This window comes from Hordeum vulgare, chromosome 7H, assembly GCF_904849725.1.
Source record: "Hordeum vulgare subsp. vulgare chromosome 7H, MorexV3_pseudomolecules_assembly, whole genome shotgun sequence".
Lineage (NCBI taxonomy): Eukaryota > Viridiplantae > Streptophyta > Magnoliopsida > Poales > Poaceae > Hordeum > Hordeum vulgare.
Genome location: NC_058524.1, coordinates 536,433,338 through 536,454,265, shown reverse-complemented (window position 1 = coordinate 536,454,265; position 20,928 = coordinate 536,433,338).

Below are 20,928 nucleotides of genomic sequence, written 5' to 3'. Positions count from 1 at the left end.
CAAGTTCCACTACTCTCCCACTCAATTCTTTCGAGAGAAACCTTTCCTCGAGAAAGGATCCGTTTCTAGAAACAAACACTTTGCTTCCGGATCTGAGATAGGAGATGTATCCAACTGTTTTGGATATCCTATGAAGATGCATTTATCCGCTTTGGGTTCGAGCTTATCAGACTGAAACTTTTTCACATAAGCATCGCAGCCCCAAACTTTCAAGAAACGACAACTTAGGCTTCTCCAAACCATAGTCTATACTGTGTCATCTCAACGGAAATACGCGGTGCCCTATTTAAAGTGAATGTGGTTGTCTCTAATGTATAACCCATAAACGATAGTGGTAATTCAATAAGAGACATCATAGTATGCACCTTATCAAATAGGGCGTGGCTATGACGTTCAGACACATCATCACACTATGGTGTTCCAGGTGGCATGAACTGCGAAACAATTTTCACTTTGTCTTAACTGCATACCAAAAACTCGTAACTCAGATATTCATCTCTATGATCATATCATAGATAGTTTATCCTCTTGTCACGACGATCTTCACTCTGAAATTGCTTTGAAATTTTCAATATTTCAGACTTGTGATTCACCAAGTAAATACTCCTGTATCTACTCAAATCGTCAGTGAAGTAAGAACATAACGATATCCATTGCGTGCCTTAGCACTCATTGGACTGCACACATCAATAATGCATTACTCCCAACAAGTTGCTCTCTTGTTTCATGTGGCATGTTTTGCATGTCTCAAGTGATTCAAAATCAAGTGAGTCCAAACGATCCATCTCTATGGAGTTTCTTCATGCATTTTATACCAACAGGTATGGTTTGCATGTCCCAAACATTTCAAAAATGAGTGAGTACAAAGATCCATCGGCATGGAGCCTCTTCATGCATTTTATACCAACATGACTCAAGTGGCAGTGCCACAACTAAGTGGTACTATCATTATTACTTTGTATCTTTTGGCACCAATATTATGAACATATGTAACACTACGATCGAGATTCAATAAACCATTGAGGTTAATTATTCAAGCAACTAGAATAACTATTATGCTCTTTAAATGAATAATCATATTGCAATAAACACGATTCAATCATGTTCATGCTCAACGCAAACACCAAATAACAATTATTTAGGTTTTACCACCAATCCCGATGATAGAGGGAGCGTGCGATGTTTGATCACATCAACCTTGGAAACACTTCCAACACGTATTGTCACCTCGCCTTTAGCTAGTCTCCGTTTATACCGTCGGATTCATTTCGAGTTACTAATCACTTAGCAACCGAACCGGTATCCAATACCCTGTGCTACTAGGAGTACTAGTAAAGTACACATAAATATCATGTATATCAAATATACTTATGTCGACTTTGCCAGCCTTCTTATCTACCAAGTATCTAGGGTAGCTCCGCCTCGGTGACCGTTCCCCTCATAACAGAAGCACTTGGTGTCGGTTTTGGGTTCAATTTTTGTGTTTCTTCATCAGAGCAGCAACTGGTTTGCCGTTTTATGAAGTATCCCTTCTAGCCCTTGCCCTTCTTGAAACTAGTGGTTTTACCAACCATCAACAATTGATGCTCCTTCTTGATTTCTACTTTCGCAGTGTCAAACATTGCGAATCACTCAAGGATCATCATATCTATCCTTGATTTGTTTATAGTTCATCACGAAGCTCTAGCAGCTTAGTGGCAGTGACTTTGGAGAACCATCACTATCTCATCTGGAAGATTAACTCCCACTTGATTCAAGCGATTGTTGCACTCAGACAATCTGAGAACATGCTCAACGATTTGAGCTTTTCTCCTTTACTTTGTAGGAAAAGAATCTTGTTGGAGGTCTTATACCTCTCAACAAGGGCACGAGCATGAAATCTCAACTTCATCTCTTAGAACATCTCTTATGTTCCGCGACGTTTTCAAAAACGTCTTCGGCGCCTTGCTTCTAAGCCTTTAAGTATTGCGTACTGAACTATCACGTAGTCATCAAAAACGTGTACGTCAGATGTTCGAAACATCCACACGAGACGTTTAAGGTGTGATACCTCTCAAGCGTATCTATAATTTTTTATGGTTTCACGCTGTTATCTTGTCTTCTTTGGATGTTTTATGTACCTTTTTATATCTTTTTTGGGACTAACTTATTAATTCAGTGCCAAGTGCCAGTTCCTGTTTTTTTCTGTGTTTTTGACTCTTTTCAGATCTGATTTTGGAACGGAGTCCAAACGGAATAAAAACCCCAAAATGATTTTTTCCCGGAAGAAGATCAGGGGGCCTCTTGGCCAAGCCAGGTGGGCTCCAGGGAGCCCACAAGCTCCCACTCCGCCACCAGGGGGGAGGCGGTGGTGTCAGGGCTTGTGGCCTCCCTGGCCGCCCCCTGACCTAGATCCTTGGCCTATATATTCCCAAATATTCAGCAAAAAATCAGGGGAGCCTCGAAAATACTTTTCCGTCGCTGCAAGCTTCCGTTTCCGCGAGATCTCATCTAGAGACCCTTCCCGGCGCCCTGCCGAAGGGGACTTTGGAGTTGGAGGGCTTCATCATCATCATCATTGCCCCTCCAATGACTCGTAAGTAGTTCACTTCAGACCTACGGGTCCGTAGTTAGTAGCTAGATGGCTTCCTCATTCTCTTGGATCTTCAATACATAGTTCTCCATGATCTTCATGGAGATCTATCCGATGTAATCTTCCTTGGCGGTGTGTTTGTCGAGATCCGATGAATTGTGGATTTGTGATCAGATTATCTATGATATATATTTGAGTCTTTGCTGATTTCTTATATGCATGATTTGATATCCTTGTAAGTCTCTCCGAGTCTTGGGTTTTGTTTGGCCAACTAGATCTATGATTCTTGCAATGGGAGAAGTGCTTGGTTTTGGGTTCTACCATGTGGTGACCTTTCCCAGTGACAGTAGGGGCAGCAAGGCACACATCAAGTAGTTCCCATCAAGGGTAAAAGGATGGGGTTTTCATCATTGGTTTGAGATTATCCCTCTACATCATGTCATCTTGCTTAAGGCGTTACTCTGTTCTTTTGGACTTAATACACTAGATGCATGCTGGATAGCGGTCGACGTGTGGAGTAATAGTAGTAGATGCAGAAAGTATCGGTCTACTTGTTTTGGACGTGATGCCTATAGGTATAATCATCGCATAGATATCGTCACGACTTTGCGCAGTTCTATCAATTGCTCGACAGTAATTTGTTCACCCACCGTCTACTTGCTTTCATGAGAGAAGCCACTAGTAAACACTACGGCCCCCGGGTCTATTCACATCCATTGTTTACACCTCCGCTTTTACTTTGCTTTGTCACTTTGTTGCATTTAGTTCCCACTTGGAAAACAATCTACAAGGGATTGACAACCCCTTCATAGCGTTGGGAGCAAGCTTTTGTGTTTGTGCAGGATCTTGAGATACTCCTCCACTGGATTGATACCTTGGTTCTCAAACTGAGGGAAATACTTACCACCGCTACGCTACATCACTCTTTCCGCTTCGAGGGAACACCCACACAAGGCTCGAAGGCCACGGGGGAAATCCTTTGCATACTTGCCTAGGAAGTCCCTTAAGGCGTAGCCGCACCACAAGGATCAAGCCAAGTATTCTCCCGTCGACGTGCCTATTTCTGGCGCCATTGGAAGGTCTTTTGTTGCAGTAGCAGAAGTATTTCTGGCGCCGTTGCCGGGGAGGAGAAATCAAGATCTATCCAAGTAGGTCTCACAAACTCATCTCTTGCATTTACTTTTGTTGCCTCTCGTTTTCCTCTCCCCCACTTCACATTTGCCGTTTTTATTTGCCTTTCTCCTTTGCCGTTTTCGTTTGCCTTTCCTTTGCTCGAGTGCCATGTGCCTTCAATATGCTTGCATCTTTGCTTGCTGAAAATCTATTGATATGGATCCTCATCCACTAGCTAGTCTCTTTAAGAGACCCACTATTGTTGAACGAATTGCTAGTGAGTTGAGGACAGTTGACTATTTTAATGGAGTTTTGTTTGAGAGGCGTGAATCTGAAAATCATGATGAAGAAACTTATGAAGTGATTCACGAGAGCTCCTTGGATGAAAAGCATGATTGCAATAGTTTCACTATAAATTCTATTAGTGACAATCATGCTAAAAATATGCAAAACCCTAAGCTTGGGGATGCTAGTTTTGCTACGACCACTACTTATTGCAATAATCATGATTGGGGTGATGATCTTTGTTATGATCTTGAAAATTTGTTTAAACCTCATGATGAATATGATATTTGCAATAATATTGAAAGTGGGTTTTGAGAAGTCATGACTTTAGTTGATGATAATCCCACTATTTTTGAAGAGCGTCAACTTTGCATGCATGTGGATCATGAAAAGAATATCCTATGGGATAGCTATATTATTGAATTTGAATATGATCCCACATGTAATTGCTATGAGATAGGAAAATATTTTGGTAGAAACTTTCATGTTACCAAATTACCTCTCGTTATGTTGAGATTGGTATTGTCTCTTTCTTCTTCCTTGCATATGGCAACTATTGGTTGTCTTGACAATCTGTTTTCCTATAAAATTCCTATGCATAGGAAGTATGTTAGACTTAGATGTGGTTTTCACATGCCTTAGGATGCTCTCGTTGTGCTTCAATTCTTGTCTTTTGTGAGAGCATCATTGAATGCCTAGCTAAGGGCGTTAAACAAAAGCGCTTGTTGGGAGGCAACCCAACGAATCTATCATTTTTCTTTCTGTTTTGTGTTTTCCACACTTTTATAATTCTGTTATGATTGTGTTTTTTGTGTTTCTTTTTGCGTTTGTGCCAAGCAAAACCGTTATGATTAGTCTTGGGGATGATCGTTTGGTTATGCTGGAAAAGACATAAACTTTCTGCTCACGAAAAGAATTTTCATTTTTTTTCTCTATAAGAGCTTTTGAGTTGATTATTTTTGCTGCCGATTGCTACACAAATTCTTCAGACTGTCGTAATTTTTCAGAATTTTTGAAGTACCAGAGGTATATGAAATATACAGATTGCTACAGACTGGTCTGCTGTTAATAGATTCTGTTTTTGTTGTGTTGGTTGCTTATTTTGATGAAACTATGGCTAGTATCGGGGGGGGGGGTATTATCCATGGAAGACTGAAAATACAGTAGCCCAACATCAGCACAAGTAGAATTTAAGTTCGCTACAATACCTAAGGAAGTGGAGGTTTGCTTTCTCATACTAATGTTATCACGAGTTTCTGTTTAAGTTTCGTGTTGTGAAGTTTTCAAGTTTTGGGTGAAGTTCTTATGGACAAAGAGATAAATAGTGGCAAAAGCTCAAGCTTGGGAATGCCCAAGGCACCCCAAGATATTCAAGGATGCCGTAAAAGCCTAAGCTTGGGGATTCCCCGGGAAGGCATCCCCTCTTTCGTCTTCAATCCATCGGTAACGTTACTTGGGGCTATATTTTTATTCACCACATGTTATGTGTTTTTGCTTGGAGCGTCTTGTATCATAGGAGTCTTTTATTTTTTGTTGTGTCACAATCATCCTTGCTGCACACCTAGAGAGAGAGACATGCACACACTGTGATTTTGTCGAGCTTCACTTATATCTTTTGGTAGACAATTCAGCTCACATGTGCTTCACTTATATCTTTTTGAGCTAGATACTTTTTCTCTATGTGCTTCACTTATATCTTTTAGAGCACAGCGGTGCGTGGCTTGGTAGTTGATCTATGCTTTGAAAGGTCTCAAAATGGGTAGTTATCCAAAGAGATACAAAAACTTCCACCTTCATGTGCATTGAATAGTTAGAGAAGTTTGATTCATCTCAATTAGTTTTGAGTTGTGGATATGGTAATATTGAAGTCATGCTAGTAAGTTGTCATGGATCTAGAAATACTTGTGTTGAAGTTAGTGATTCCCGTAGCATGCACGTATGGTGAACCGCTGTGTGATGAAATCTGAGCATGATTAGTATATTGATTGTCATCCTTTGCGTGGCGGTCGGGATCGCGCGATGGTTTATACCTACCAACCCTTCCCCTAGGAGTATGCGTTGAATGCTTTGTTTCGATTACTAATAAAACTTTTGCAACAAGTATATGAGTTCTTCATGACTAATGTTGAGTCCATGGTTTAGATGCACTTTCACCTTCCACCATCACTATCTTCTTAGTGTCGTGCAACTTTCGCCGGTGCATAAAACCCACCATTAGCCTCCCTCAAAACAGCCACCATACCTACCTACTATGGCCTTTTCAAAGTCATTCCGAGATATATTGTCTTGCAACTACCACCATGACATGTGCCACCACGTCTACATTGCCATTGCATGATCGGTAGATATCTAGCATGATGTGTCCATTGATGTCTATGCCATGTTAGATCATTGCCACGGTACACTACCGAAGGCATTCCATATAGAGTCAACATTACTCTAAGTTTTGAGTTCAAAGTGTGATGATCATCATTAATGGAGCATTGTCCCATGTGAGTAAATAAAATAGGCCAAAGAAGCCCACACAAAAAAAGAGGCCAAAGATCCCACTAAATAAAAAAAATGAGAGAAAAAGAGAGAAGGGAAAATGCTACCACTTTTTCCACACTTGTGCATATTAAGCACCATGATCTTCATGATTGAGAGTCTCTCGTTTTGTCACCACCATATAGCTAGTGGGAAATTTTCATTATATAACTTGGCTTTTGTATTCGAATGATAGGCTTCCTCAAAATTTCCTTAGGTCTTCATGAGCAAGCAAGTTGGATGCACACCCACTAGTTTTCTTTAAGAGCTTTCACATACTCGTAACTCTAGTGCATCATTTGTATGGCAATCCCTACTCATTCACATTGATATCTATTGATGAGCATCTCCACAGCTCATTGATATGCCTAGTTAATGTGACTATCTTCTCCTTTTTTGTCTTGCAACCTCCACCACATTCCACACCATCTATAGTGCTATAACAATGGCTCACGTTCATGTATTGTGTGAGAGTTGAAAAGGTTTGAGAAACTAAAGGTGTGAAACGATTAATTGGCCAATACCGGGGTTGTGTATGATTTAAATTCGTTGTGCAATGATGATAGAGCATAGCCAGACTATATGCTTTTGTAGGGATAACTTTCTCTTGGCCTTGTTATTTTGAAAGTTCATGATTACCTTGCTAGTTTGCTTGAATTATTATTGTTTCCACGTCAATAGAAAACTATTGTTTTGAATCTAATGGATCTGAACATTCACGTCACATAAGAGGAATTACAAAGGACATCTATGCTAGGTAGCATGAAAGCATCAAAAATTCATTCTTTATCACTTCCCTACTCGAGGACGAGTAGGAGTTAAGCTTGGGGATGCTTGATACGTCTCAAACGTATCTACAATTTTTGATGGTTTCACGCTGTTATCTTGTCTTCTTTGGATGTTTTATGTACCTTTTTATATCTTTTTTGGGACTAACTTATTAATTCAGTGCCAAGTGCCAGTTCCTATTTTTTCTGTGTTTTTGACTCTTTTCAGATCTGATTTTGGAACGGAGTCCAAACGGAATAAAAACCCCAAAATGATTTTTTCCCGAACGGAAGAAGATCACGGGGCCTCTGGGCCAAGCCAGGTGGGCTCCAGGGAGCCCACAAGCTCCCACTCCGCTACCAGGGGGCAGGCAGCGGTGTCAGGGCTTGTGGCCTCCCTGGCCGCCCCCTGACCTAGATCCTTGGCCTATATATTCCCAAATATTCAGCAAAAAAATCAGGGGAGCCTCGAAAATACTTTTCCACCACCGCAAACTTCCGTTTCCGCGAGATCTCATCCGGAGACCCTTCCCGGCGCCGTGCCGAAGGGGACTTTGGAGTTGGAGGGCTTCTTCATCATCATCATCGCCCCTCCAATGACTCGTGAGTAGTTCACTTCACACCTACGGGTCCGTAGTTAGTACCTAGATGGCTTCCTCTCTCTCTTGGATCTTCAATACAAAGTTCTCCATGATCTTCATGGAGATCTATCCGATGTAATCTTCCTTGGTGGTGTGTTTGTCGAGATCCGATGAATTGTGGATTTGTGATCAGATTATCTATGATATATATTTGAGTCTTTGCTGATTTCTTATATGCATGATTTGATATCCTTGTAAGTCTCTCTGAGTCTTGTGTTTTGTTTGGCCAACTAGATCTACGATTCTTGCAATGGGAGAAGTGCTTGGTTTTGGGTTCTACCATGTGGTGACCTTTCCCAGTGACAGTAGGGGCAACAAGGCACACATCAAGTAGTTCCCATCAAGGGTAAAAAGATGGGGGTTTCATCATTGGTTTGAGATTATCCCTCTACATCATGTCATCTTGCTTAAGGCGTTACTCTGTTCTTTTGGACTTAATACACTAGATGCATGCTGGATAGCGGTCGACGCATGGAGTAATAGTAGTAGATGCAGAAAGTATCGGTCTACTTGTATTGGACGTGATGCCTATAGATATAATCATCGCATAGATATCGTCACGACTTTGCGCGGTTCTATCAATTGCTCGAGAGTAATTTGTTCACCCACCGTCTACTTGCTTTCATGAGAGAAGCCACTAGTAAACAATACGCCCCCCGGGTCTATTCACATCCATCGTTCACACCTTCGCTTTTACTTTGCTTTGTTACTTTGTTGCTTTCAGTTCTCACTTGGAAAACAATCTATAAGTGATTGACAACCCCTTCATAGCGTTGGGATCAAGCTTTTGTGTTTGTGCAGGATCTTGAGATACTCCTCCACTGGATTGATACCTTGGTTCTCAAACTGAGGGAAATACTTACCTCCGCTACGGTACATCACCCTTTTCGCTTCGAGGGAACACCAACGCAAGGCTCCAAGGCCACGGGGGAAATCCTTTCCATACTTGCCTAGGAAGTCCCTTAAGGCATAGCCACAGCAGAAGGATCAAGCCAAGTATTCTTCCGTCGACGTGCCTATTTCTGGCGCCATTGGAAGGTCTTTTGTTGCAGTAGCAAGGTGCAGCACTGTCACATCCCTAAACCTTAAGCTAGATAGCATTGTGCTCATGTCTTCTTTGCATTTGCATCCAAGAAGTTCCAACAAAAACAACAAAGTGGCAAAGGAAAAACTCTAAACCCTAGCCACTATTTCAATTAAAGGAAAATTCAACTAGTTCAAAATCAATGAACCCAAAATGGCCTCAAGAAATGTTCAAACTTTCTGATAAATCATGAAAGTAAATGAGCATTAGAGAAAACTATTTTCTTGACACTTTAAGCATTTTAAATAAATGCAAAAGCCACTGGTTTCAAATTTAAAAATTTGAAAACAGAAACTATAATTTTGAAAAAATGTTGAAAGTCTTGGAAACGAGTGGGGATATTATAACAAATATTTCAGGAGGTCAAAATTAGCTTTTACTTTTTGTTTTGGAGCTGAAATAATTAGCAAAGCAATAAATAGCAAAACAGAAAAACAAAAACAGAAGAAAAAGGAAAAGTCTTACCTGACGCCCACGCCAGGCCCAGCCCATCTCGCCGCTCGTCCCCTTCCCCGCGCCAGTAGGCAGCAGGAGGTGGCCGCCGCCTCCTCCGGCGCGGCCACGCACCTGCGTGCCTGCCTGGCCGCCGGTTCGCGCTGGCGACGGCGGGGATAAGCTCCCCAGAACCTCCCCTATCCATTCCCCGCCTCGGTTTTCCTCCTCCGCCCGGATCCCCTCACCCTCCCTGCTGCCGCCATTAGAGCCGAGCTCGAGCTCGAGCTGGCCGTTGCCCTGGCCATAGGAACCCCTCCGCGAGCACGCCATTAGCTCCGCCTCATCGCCCTGGTCATTCCTGCAGAAGCCGAAGCTTCCTCGCGCCCTGCAATGCCCGCAACGCCGTCGTCTTCTTCCTCCGGCCGCCGGACCTCTCCCGTCGATTCGTCGCCCCCAGGCCTTCCCCGAGCCGTCTGAGCTCTTATCTGCACTCCCTGTGAGCATGCGGTGGTTTTCCCTAAGCTTTCCCCGTCGATCCCCTCCTCTAGCCCTAGTTCCACCGGAGCCCGACGAGCACCGCCGCTGCCGCTCGTCGCCGGTAGCCCTCCGATGTCCAGCTCGTCCTCCCGTGAGCACCAAAAGCTCCAGGACGACGCGTAGATGCCGTAGCAGCTAAGATCTAAGCGTGGATCCCTCTGATTCAAGCCCCCCGACGACGCCCGAGCTTCGGCCGCCGCTCCGGCTCGTCGCCGACGCCTCTTCCGGCGACCCTAGCCTCCCCAGTTGGTCCTGCCAGATCGGCCGCTTCGCTAGCTTGCTGTAGCCGCCATCCGCGTGCGATTTGGTGCTGTGCAGCGCCATCTAGGTCGCCTCCGGCGAGCCCTCCGCCGCGGGTTTGGTCGCCGGCGACCACCCTCCGGTGGCCGTCGACGTGGCCGGCCATTAGGGCCTAATCGCCCTCCTCTGAGTCGCTGACAGAGGGCCCCACGCCTGGTCAATCCCCAATTAGGGGCTGGTCAGCGCGGGATTAGTCCCAGAGAGGCTGACCAGTGGGGCCCCCCTGTCAGGTTTGACCTGCACAGGTCGGCTGACCTGCTGACGTCAGCCTGATGCAATAAATGGAATTTCCAGTATAAAAATAATTCAGGAAATTGCTAAAAATTGCAAAAATCATAGAAATTAATCTGTAACTCCAATGAAAATAATTTATATATGAAAAAGTATCAGAAAAATTCAAGGATTCTGATTATGCTATTTTCAGCTATGTTTGAAAAGGTTACAGAACCCTAAATTGTGAAATAAGGAATAATTCAATTCTTTTAATCACTTTATAAATGGAATTTGCAAAAATATCCAAATTTCATTATAAATGCAATGATCACACACTGCCCTAGATGTAAATCAGTACCATAACATGACATTTCATGCATGTTAACATTAGGTTGATCTGAGCATCAGGTCGAATCAATTAAACCGGTATCCGGGAATACCCGTTTGAATTGCTATTCGAATGAGATTCAAATCAACTCTAAACCCAAAACATCTTGATTATAATAACTTATCACTTTGCATTCTCATGCCATGCACATGCATCATTTTGATTGCATATGATTGTTATTGAATGTTGCCGTTCATTTCGGTAGGCTCCGCACCCCCGGATTCCACCGAATATCCGTCCGACGGATATCGTTCCTCCTCTGAGCAACAAGGCAAGCACCCCTTTTGATCATACCGATAACACCTATGTTCTTGCTCCTGCACCTATTTAATGCATTAGGATCAAATGCTTCAACTGCTTTTGCCACGATTAGTTGGACCCACTTCCTTTGCATGACTTAACCTTGTCACAGTAAATAGCCGAACCTTGCAACCTAGCATACCTGGTAGTTGCTTGAGCTATAATGTGCCTTATCCTGCTATGCATGCTATGCTTAGAGTTGTGTATGGTCTGTCATCTGGGAGATGAACAGAAATGTGGAATGTGTTCGGTAAGCAAAGGTCGTGTGTTGAACTTGATTTGGTAAAGGTACCGGTGAAAGGCTGTGTAGGAGTACATGGCGGGTTGTTTCATTGGAACCGTCCTTAGGAACTGAGTTCCGTGTATGTAATCCAAGACTAGATACTACCACATGATGGGCCCTGAAATATGACCCCGCTCGGCCTATTAATCGCGTAGTACTCGGTCCAGGAGTTGCAAGTAGTTTCTGGTGTTTATAGTAATGCTGGAGGCCGTGCATGGTGCTGACCTGAGAGGTGGACCGTGATGCGGTAGGCAGTGGCACGGTGTACCAAGTGGCACCCGGATGGTGGGCTTGGGAACCCTGCGCACATCGTTTGAGGCCGTGGCGGAAACCTCGGTCGGACTTCCGTACGGGTTACTCTCAGATAGGCGATAAACCTGGACTAGGTACTAGTGTGATTAACGGTCGTGGCCGACTCCCTCGCTGGGCTTCCGCTTGAAGGTTGCCGAGGTGCATGACGTGCACATGGCGATAAGTGGAGGGAGCGTGTGTGACGAAGTACATCCCTGCAGGGTTATGATCTATTCGAATAGCCGCGTCCGCGGATATGGACTACTTGGAGACATATGATGTTCATAGATAATTTCAATGGCTACTCATAAAATTGTCAAGATAAGCGTGAGTGTCGTGGACGGCATTTCCGTATGGAGACGGAATGATTCCACGATAGTGTATTGTTGTGGTGTTAGTGGACTCGTGTGCGAGAAATCAAGTTGTCAAAATTATTTAAAAATGCAAGTTGTCTAGCCACGAGTCAAATGCTGGCTTTCCGCATGAAACCCCACAATACCTTCTTGATACCTTGCATGAGTAGTTAGTCATCCTAAAGTCTTGCTGAGTACCTTCGTACTCATGTTTGCTTAATCATGTTGCAGAGGTTGCTAATGACCCTAATGGAGGGTTCTTCGTAGACATCGACGACGACGAGTAGCTGGTGTCCCAGCTACGATCTGGCCCTACGTCGGCTCTGTAGTACAGTCAGGCCATGTGCCCTCTAGTTGCTCTGTCTGTACCCAGACAGCTTATAACTCTTCCGCTGGCTTGTATTGTGTGACTGATATTATGGGTCGTGAGACCCTTAATGTGTAATAATATGTGTGTGGCTCTGCCGAGCCTCTTAAATAAAGATTGTATGCTTATGGTTATGTTGTGATGCCATCGATGTATCTATACATATCGGTATGCCATGCGTACGTGTGTCTTACTTGATATGTATGGGGTTCGAATACCTAGTCGTGAACTTTAGTAGCACTCCTTACAAGGAAATGCCCCTTTGTGATCCAACGAGCCTTGGTAGTTCGCTACTGCTCCGGACGCATTGGTTGACCGGCATGTGTCCTTCTTAGCTGCTGTGTCTGTCCCCTTTGGGGAAATGTCACGCGACGTAATGGAGTCCTTGTAGCTTGCTACGACTCGTCTACGTTCGTTGATGACCGACACCTGCTTTGTTGGGTCATGTATGCCTGTCCTTGTGCGAAACTGCCGCTTTGGTTTATGACTAGACATGTCGATCCGGGTTCTTTGACATTGGAATGCTAGCGACACGATCGCATACGTGAGTCAAAAGACGCAAACGGTCCCGGCTAAGGTAAGGCTGCAGCCGTGGAGTTAACCGTGCGTGAGACCACAAAGAGATGCGATGTGTTACAAGCTGGATTCCTATGGCTTAGGATCGGGGTCCCGACAAGCACACCGAGTGGTGCATTAAGGACATAAGCCTTCTGTGTAACAATGAGAACAATCCTCAGTTTTACGGACTCAGCCCGCAAAGTTGCTCCTATCAACTTTCAACTAAATTTTCTCTAGGAACATATATAAATAGTAGAGCTATAGCGCAAGCTACATCGTAATTCGCAAAGACTGTTAGACTATGTTCATGATAATTAGTTCAATTAATCATATTACTTAATAACTCCCACTCAAAAAGTACATCTCTCTAGTCATTTGAGTGGTACATGATCCAAATCCACTATCTCAAGTCTGATCATCACGTGAGTCGAGAATAGTTTCAGTGGTAAGCATCTCTATGCTAATCATATCAACTATATGATTCATGCTCAACCTTTTCGTCTCTTGTGTTCTGAGGCCATGTCTGGACATGCTAGGCTCGTCAAGTTTAACCCGAGTGTTCCGCGTGTGCAACTGTTTTGCACCCGTTGTATGTGAACATTGAGTCTATCACACCCGATCATCACGTGGTGTCTCGAAACGACGAACTGTAGCAACGGTGCACAATCGGGGAGAACACAATTTCATCTTGAAATTTTAGTGAGAGATCACCTCATAATGCTACCGCCGTTCTAAGCAAAATAAGGTGCATAAAAGGATCAACATCACATGCAATTCATAAGTGACATGATATGGCCATCATCATGTGCTTCTTGATCTCCATCACCAAAGCACCGACACGATCTTCTTGTCACCGGCGCCACACCATGATCTCCATCAACGTGTCGCCATCGGGGTTATCGTGCTACTTATGCTATTACTACTAAAGCTACGTCCTAGGAATATAGTAAACGCATCTGCAAACACAAACGTTATTTTAAAGACAACCCTATGGCTCCTGCCGGTTGCCGTACCATCGACGTGCAAGTCGATATTAACTATTACAACATGATCATCTCATACATCCAATATATCACATCACGTCATTGGCCATATCATATCACAAGCATACCCTGCAAAAAGAAGTTAGACGTCGTCTAATTGTTGTTGCATGTTTTACGTGGCTGCTATGGGTATCTAGTAGATCGCATCTTACTTACACAAAAACCACAACAGAGATGTGCAAATTGCTATTTAACCTCTCCAAGGACCGCCTCGGTCAAAACCAATTCAACTAAAGTTGAAGAAACCGACACCCGCCAGTCATCTTTATGCAACGAGGATGCATGTCAATTGATGAAACCAGTCTTTCGTAACCATACGAATAATGTCGGTCCGGGCCGCTTCAATCCAACAATACCGCCGAATCGAGAAAAGACCAAGGAGGGCAGCAAATCGAACATCACCGTCCACAAAACCCTTTGTGTTCTACTCGAGATAACATCTACGCATGAACCTAGCTCATGATGCCACTATTGGGGAACGTCGCATGGGAAACAAAAAAATTCCTACGCGCACGAAGACCTATCATGGTGATGTCCATCTACGAGAGGGGATTTGGATCTACGTATCCTTGTAGATCGCACAGCAGGAAGTGTTAAGAAACACGGTTGATGTAGTGGAACGTCCTCACGTCCCTCGATCCGCCCCGCGAACCGTCCCACGAACCGTCCTGTGATCCATCCCACGATTCGCTCCGATCTAGAGCTGAACGGACGGCACCTCCGCGTTCAGCACACATACAGCTCGACGATGATCTCGGCCTTCTTGATCTACAAGGGTACGTGCAATAATACATATAGATGATAACAACATAGATTTCATTAATTAATCTGGTGCGATTATATATATACATTACATAAGAATAATTAAATAATTAACAATTAAAAATATAATCTACTAGTAAATCTAGACTAAGAACATCGTCAGTGTGATGACGATCACGAGAATAAATGCTGCCATCGATCCAGTTGGGAGAAATAGGCCAAGCGTGCAACCGACTAAAAGTGCATATCGAAGCATCTTGAATTTTTTGATTTGTCCTTGCATTGCATCGTTCTTGAATTGCATCTCATCTATATCTCGTCTCAGTGGTCCAATGGAGTAGTCGAGCAACTTGCTTACGTACTTGTAGACGAGATCAACCATATCTATGTGAAGAAATATTTCTCTCTGTTTTCTATGGACCACAATATATATAAATGTATTGATGTGAGTGACACTAGAGGAGTTGAATTATGTAAATTATATTAAAATAGATCAAGATGTATTTTTGGTCATATATGTTCCTTTCCATGGTTGGCGCAGATGTAGAACTCTCATTGTGCATTCCCTTCTATGTGCAACATATGCTTATCAACAAGGCGTCGACAGACGCAAAGAAGCACAGGGTCGGTATCTTCGACGCTGGCGGCGTAGCTGCCGGAATGAACAGAAGTCGCACTGCCGCGGTGGGATGATTCACCGAACAAGGCCGGCTGCATTGGTCGTGGGGAGCTTATGGCATACCCAATAGGGCCATATGGGAGCTCGGCTAGGGAGGCGGAGGCCCAAATTTTCGACACGCTTCGCCGATGTGGGTCCATAACTAAGAGGACCTATAACTAGTTAGGTAGAAGAGTTGGAAGTGAATGTATTTTGAGAATCCAACGCTGGCTTATATATGCCAAACTTAGTGTTGGCGTTCACGAATAACGGACGACAACACTACATAATATATATATATATGTCGCGTCGCAGCTTGTCCGACGGAAGTAATATATTGCGACTGGGCAGCTAAGGAGGGCTCACATTTTTGTGGTGTTACACTTTAAATCCATGCCAGTACTAACTACACAAATCTCGCATACCAATTCGTCCAATGCCATAGCTATTTGAAAAAAAATAGTGTTGGAGTCGTGTCAAATTTGGGTGCCACCAACGTAAAGTTGTGGATAGACATTTCTCCACTAGCGAGTTTATTCACCCCCCCTCTAGACACCCCTTCTAGTGATCCCACACCATGACATCATCTATGAAGCATACGGGGTGTGCCGGAGCTTGGTGTCAGAATGTATCCTAGCGGGCGTTGGCATATCCGTGTTCCCTTTAAATTTCCCGAACTCAGCCTTCCTTGTCCATCCATACGCCATATCCTTCGTGACCTGTGGGCTCTGTAGATCGATCCGGGACGTGATCTATCCTTGCAAAGCCTAGTTTGTAGGTCATAGAGTTCATTGCTACCTCTTGAGCTTGCGTTGGTTTTTCCCTTGAAGAGGAAAGGGTGATGCAGCACAGTAGCAGTAAGTATTTCCCTCAGTTTTGAGAACCAAGGTATCAATCCAGTAGGAGAATCAAGCCAAGTGTCCAGAGTACCTGCGCAAACACAAACAAGCTTGCACCCAACGCTATAAAGGGGTTCTCAATCCATTCAAGCTTGATTGCAAAGTGAGATCTGAAGGCGGAAAGTGCAACGAAGTAAAAGTGTAAGGCTGATAATATGGTGTGAAGTAGACTCGGGGGCCATAGTGTTCACTAGAGGCTTCTCTCAAAATAGCAAATATTACGGTGGGTGAACAAATTACTGTTGAGCAATTGATAGAACCGCGCAAGGTCATGACGATATCTAAGGCAATGATCATACATATAGGCATCACGTCCGAGACAAGTAGACCGATACTGTCTACATCTACTACTATTACTCCACATATCGACCGCTATCCAGCATGCATCTAGTGTATTGAGTTCATGACGAACAGAGTAACGCCTTAAGCAAGATGACATGATGTAGAGGGATAAACTCAAACCAATGATGTAAACCCCATCTTTTTACCCTTGATGGCAACAACACGATGCGTGCCTCGCTACCCCTTCTGTCAGTGGGTGAGGTCACCGCACGGTATGAACCCAAAACCAAGCACTTCTCCCATTGCAAGAATCATATATCAAGTTGGCCAAACAAAACCCAAAACTCGAAGAGAATTACAAGGATATGAAATAATGCATATAAGAGATCAGAAGAGACTCAAATAAGATTCATAGATAATCTTATCATAATCCACAATTCACCGGATCTCGACAAACACACCGCAAAAGAAGATTACATCGGATAGATCTCCATGAAGATCATGGAGAACTTTGTATTGAAGATCCAAGAGAGAGAAGAAGCCATCTAGCTACTAGCTATGGACCCAAAGGTCTATGATGAACTACTCACGCATCATCGGAGAGGCCATGGTGGTGATGAAGAAGCCCTCCGTATCCGAATCCCCCCCTCCGGCAGGGCACCAGAATGTGCCCCACATGGGATCTTGCGGAGACAAAAGCTAGCGGCGACGGAAAAGTATTTTCGTGGATCTCTCGCACAGTTTTGATTTTTCGAGAATTCATAGGCGGAAGAGGTAGGGCAGATGAGCCACAGGGGGCCCACAAGCCTGCTAGGCGCGGCCCCCTGGCCGCGCCTAGGTGGCTTGTGGCCTCCCCTGGTGGCCTGTGCCTTGGTTCTCACGTCCCATGCGTATCTTTTGTTCCAGAAAAAATCTTTTCAGAAGTATTATTCCATTTGGACACCGTTTAAAATTCTCCTGTGAAAAGGATCAAAAACACGGAAAAAACAGGAATTGGCACTTAGCACTGAGTTAATAAGTTAGTCCCAAAAAAGATATAAAAGGCATACAAAACATCCAAAATTTGACAAGATAATAGCATGGAACCATCAAAAATTATAGATACGTTGGGGACGTATCAAGCATCCCCAAGCTTAACTCCCGCTCGTCCTCGAGTAGGGAAGTGATAAAGACTGAATTTTTGATGTGGAATGCTACCTAGCATAGTTGTCCTTTGTAACTTCTTTCATGTGACATGAATGTTCAGATCCATAAGATTCAAAACAATAGTTTGCTATTGACATGAAAACAATAATACTTCAAGCAAACTAGCAAGGTAATCATGAACTTTCGAAATAACAAGGCCAAAGAAAGTTATCCCGACAAAATCATATAGTCTGGCTATGCTCCATCATCCCCACACAACTAATTTAAATCATGCACAACCCCGGTATTGGCCAAGTAATTGTTTTTGCACTCTTACTTTCTCAAACCTTTTTCAACTCTCACGCAATACATGAGCGTGAGCCATGGATATAGCACTATAGGTGGAATAGAGTGTGGTGGAGGTTGTGAGACAAAAAGGAGGAGATGTTCACATCAACTCGGTGTATCAAAGGGCTATAGAGATGCACATTAATAGATATCAATGTGAATGAGTAGGGATTGCCATACAATGGATGCACTAGAGCTATAAGTATGTGAAAGCTCAAAAGGAGAACTAGTGGGTGTGCATCCAACTTGCTTGCTCACGAAGACCTAGGGCAATTTTGAGGAAGCCCATCATTGGAATATACAAGCCAAGTTATATAATGAGGATTCCCACTAGCATATGGTGGTGACATAACGAGAGGCTCTCAATCGTGAATAACATGGTGCTATTATGAAGCACAAGTGTAGAAAGAGATAGTAGCATTGTCCCTTCTCTCTTTTTCTCTCTCTTTTTTTTGTTTTTGTTTGGGCTCTTTGGACTCTTTCCATATCTCTCTTTTTTTTGTGGGCAAATTTGGCCTCTTTTTTTTATTTCCTTACATGGGACAATTCTCTAATAATGATGATCATCACACTTTTATTTACTCACAGCTCAAAGCTTAGAACGATGATGACTCTATAGGAAATGCCTCCGGCAGTGTACCAGGATGTGCAACGATCTAGCTTGGCGTATGACGTTGAAACATCTCGCTAGCTATCTTACGATCATGCAATGGAAATATGAGAGTGACGACACAAGTCATGAGACGGAACGTTGGGATTTGCATGGCAATATATCTCGGAACGGCTATGCAAATGCCATAGTTGGTAGGTATGGTGGCTGTTTTGAGGAAGGCATATGGTGGGTTTGTGCACCGGCGAAAATTGTGTGGTACTAGAGATGCTAGCAATGGTGGAAGCTGAAAGTGCATCTATACCATGGACTCACATTAGTCATGAAGAACTCACATACTTATTGCGAAAGTTTTTTATTAGTAATCGAAACAAAGTGCTAAACGCATACTCCTAGGGGAAGGGTTGGTAGGTGTTAACCATCGCGCGATCCCCACCGCAACACAAAGGATGACAATCAATAGATCAGTTATGCTCCGACTTCCTAACATAGCGGTTCACCATACGTGCATGTTATGGGAATCACTAACTTCAACACAAGTATTTCTAGATTCACAACACCCTACTAACATAACACTTAATATTACCGAATCCACGTCACAAAACTATTTGAGAGGAATCAAACTTCTCTTTCTACTAAATGCACATGAAGATGGAAGTTTTATTGTATCCTCTTTGGGTACCTATCACCTTTGGGACTACTTTCATAGCACAAGCCAACTACCAAGTTACGCACCGCCGTGCTCTAAAAGATCTAAGTGAAGCACATAGGGCAAAATTGTCTAGCTCAAAAGATATAAGTGAAGCACAATGAGTATTCTAGCAAATTCACGATGAATGCATGTCTCTCTCAAAAGGTGTGCAGCAAGGATGATTGTGACACAACAAAAATAAAAGACTCCTACGATACAAGACGCTCCAAGCAAAACACATATCATGTGGTGAATAAAAATATAGCTCCAAGTAATGTTACTGATGGATTGAAGACGAAAGAGGGGATGCCTTCCCGGGGCATCCCCAAGATTAGGCTTTTTGGTGTCCTTGAATTTGGCTTGGGATGCCTTGGGCATCCCAAAGCTTGAGCTCTTTCCACTCTTTATCCCTTTGTCCATGAGAACATCACCCAAAACTTGAAAACTTCACAACACGAAACTTAAACAGAAACTCGTGATATCATTAGCACAAGAAAACAAACTACCACCTCTTGAGGTACTGTAGCAAACTTTATTTCTATTTATATTGGTGTTAGATTACTGTATTTTCACTTTTCCATGGCTAGTACCCCCCGATACTATCCATAGTTTCATCAAAACAAGCAACCAACACAACAAAAAACAGAATCTGTCAAAAACAGACCAGTCTGTAGCAATCTGTATACTTCGTATACTTCTGATACCTCAAAAATTCTGAAATATTACGACAGCCTGTGAGAAAGGCATATCAACCAGCAGCAGAAAGGATCAACTCAAAAGCTCTTTCTGGATAAAAATGAAAAATAATTTCGTGAGCGAAAATTTCTATCTTTTTCCAGCAGGATCAAACAACCAACACCAAACTACTCATAAAGGTTTTGCTTGGTTCAAACACAAAAAGAAACACAAAAGACACAATCATAACAGAATTATGACGGTGTGTACGCAACAAAACAGAAAGAAAAAGATTAATTCATTGGGTTGCCTCCCAACAAGCGCTATTGTTTAAAGCCCTTAGCTAGGCATTGATAATTCAATGATGCTCACATAAAAGACAAGAATTGAAGCACAACGAGAGCATCATAAAGCATGTGAAAATCACATCTAAGTCTAACATACTTCCTATGCATAGGCATTTTATGTTGGAAATATGCCCTACAGGCAATAATAAATTAGTTATCATTATATTTCTTTGTTCGTGATAATCGTTTATTATCCATGCTATAATTGTATTGATTGGAAACTCAAATACATGTGTGGATACATAGACAAAACACTGTCCCTAGTAAGCCTCTAGTTGACTAGCTCTTTGATCCAAGATGGTTAAGGTTTCCTAACCATAGACAAGTGTTGTCACTTGATAATGGGATCACATCATTAGGAGAATCATGTGATGGACAAGACCCAAACTATGAACGTAGCATTTTGATCGTGTCATTTTATTGCTATTGTTTTCTGCGTGTCAAGTATTTGTTCCTATGACCATGAGATCATATA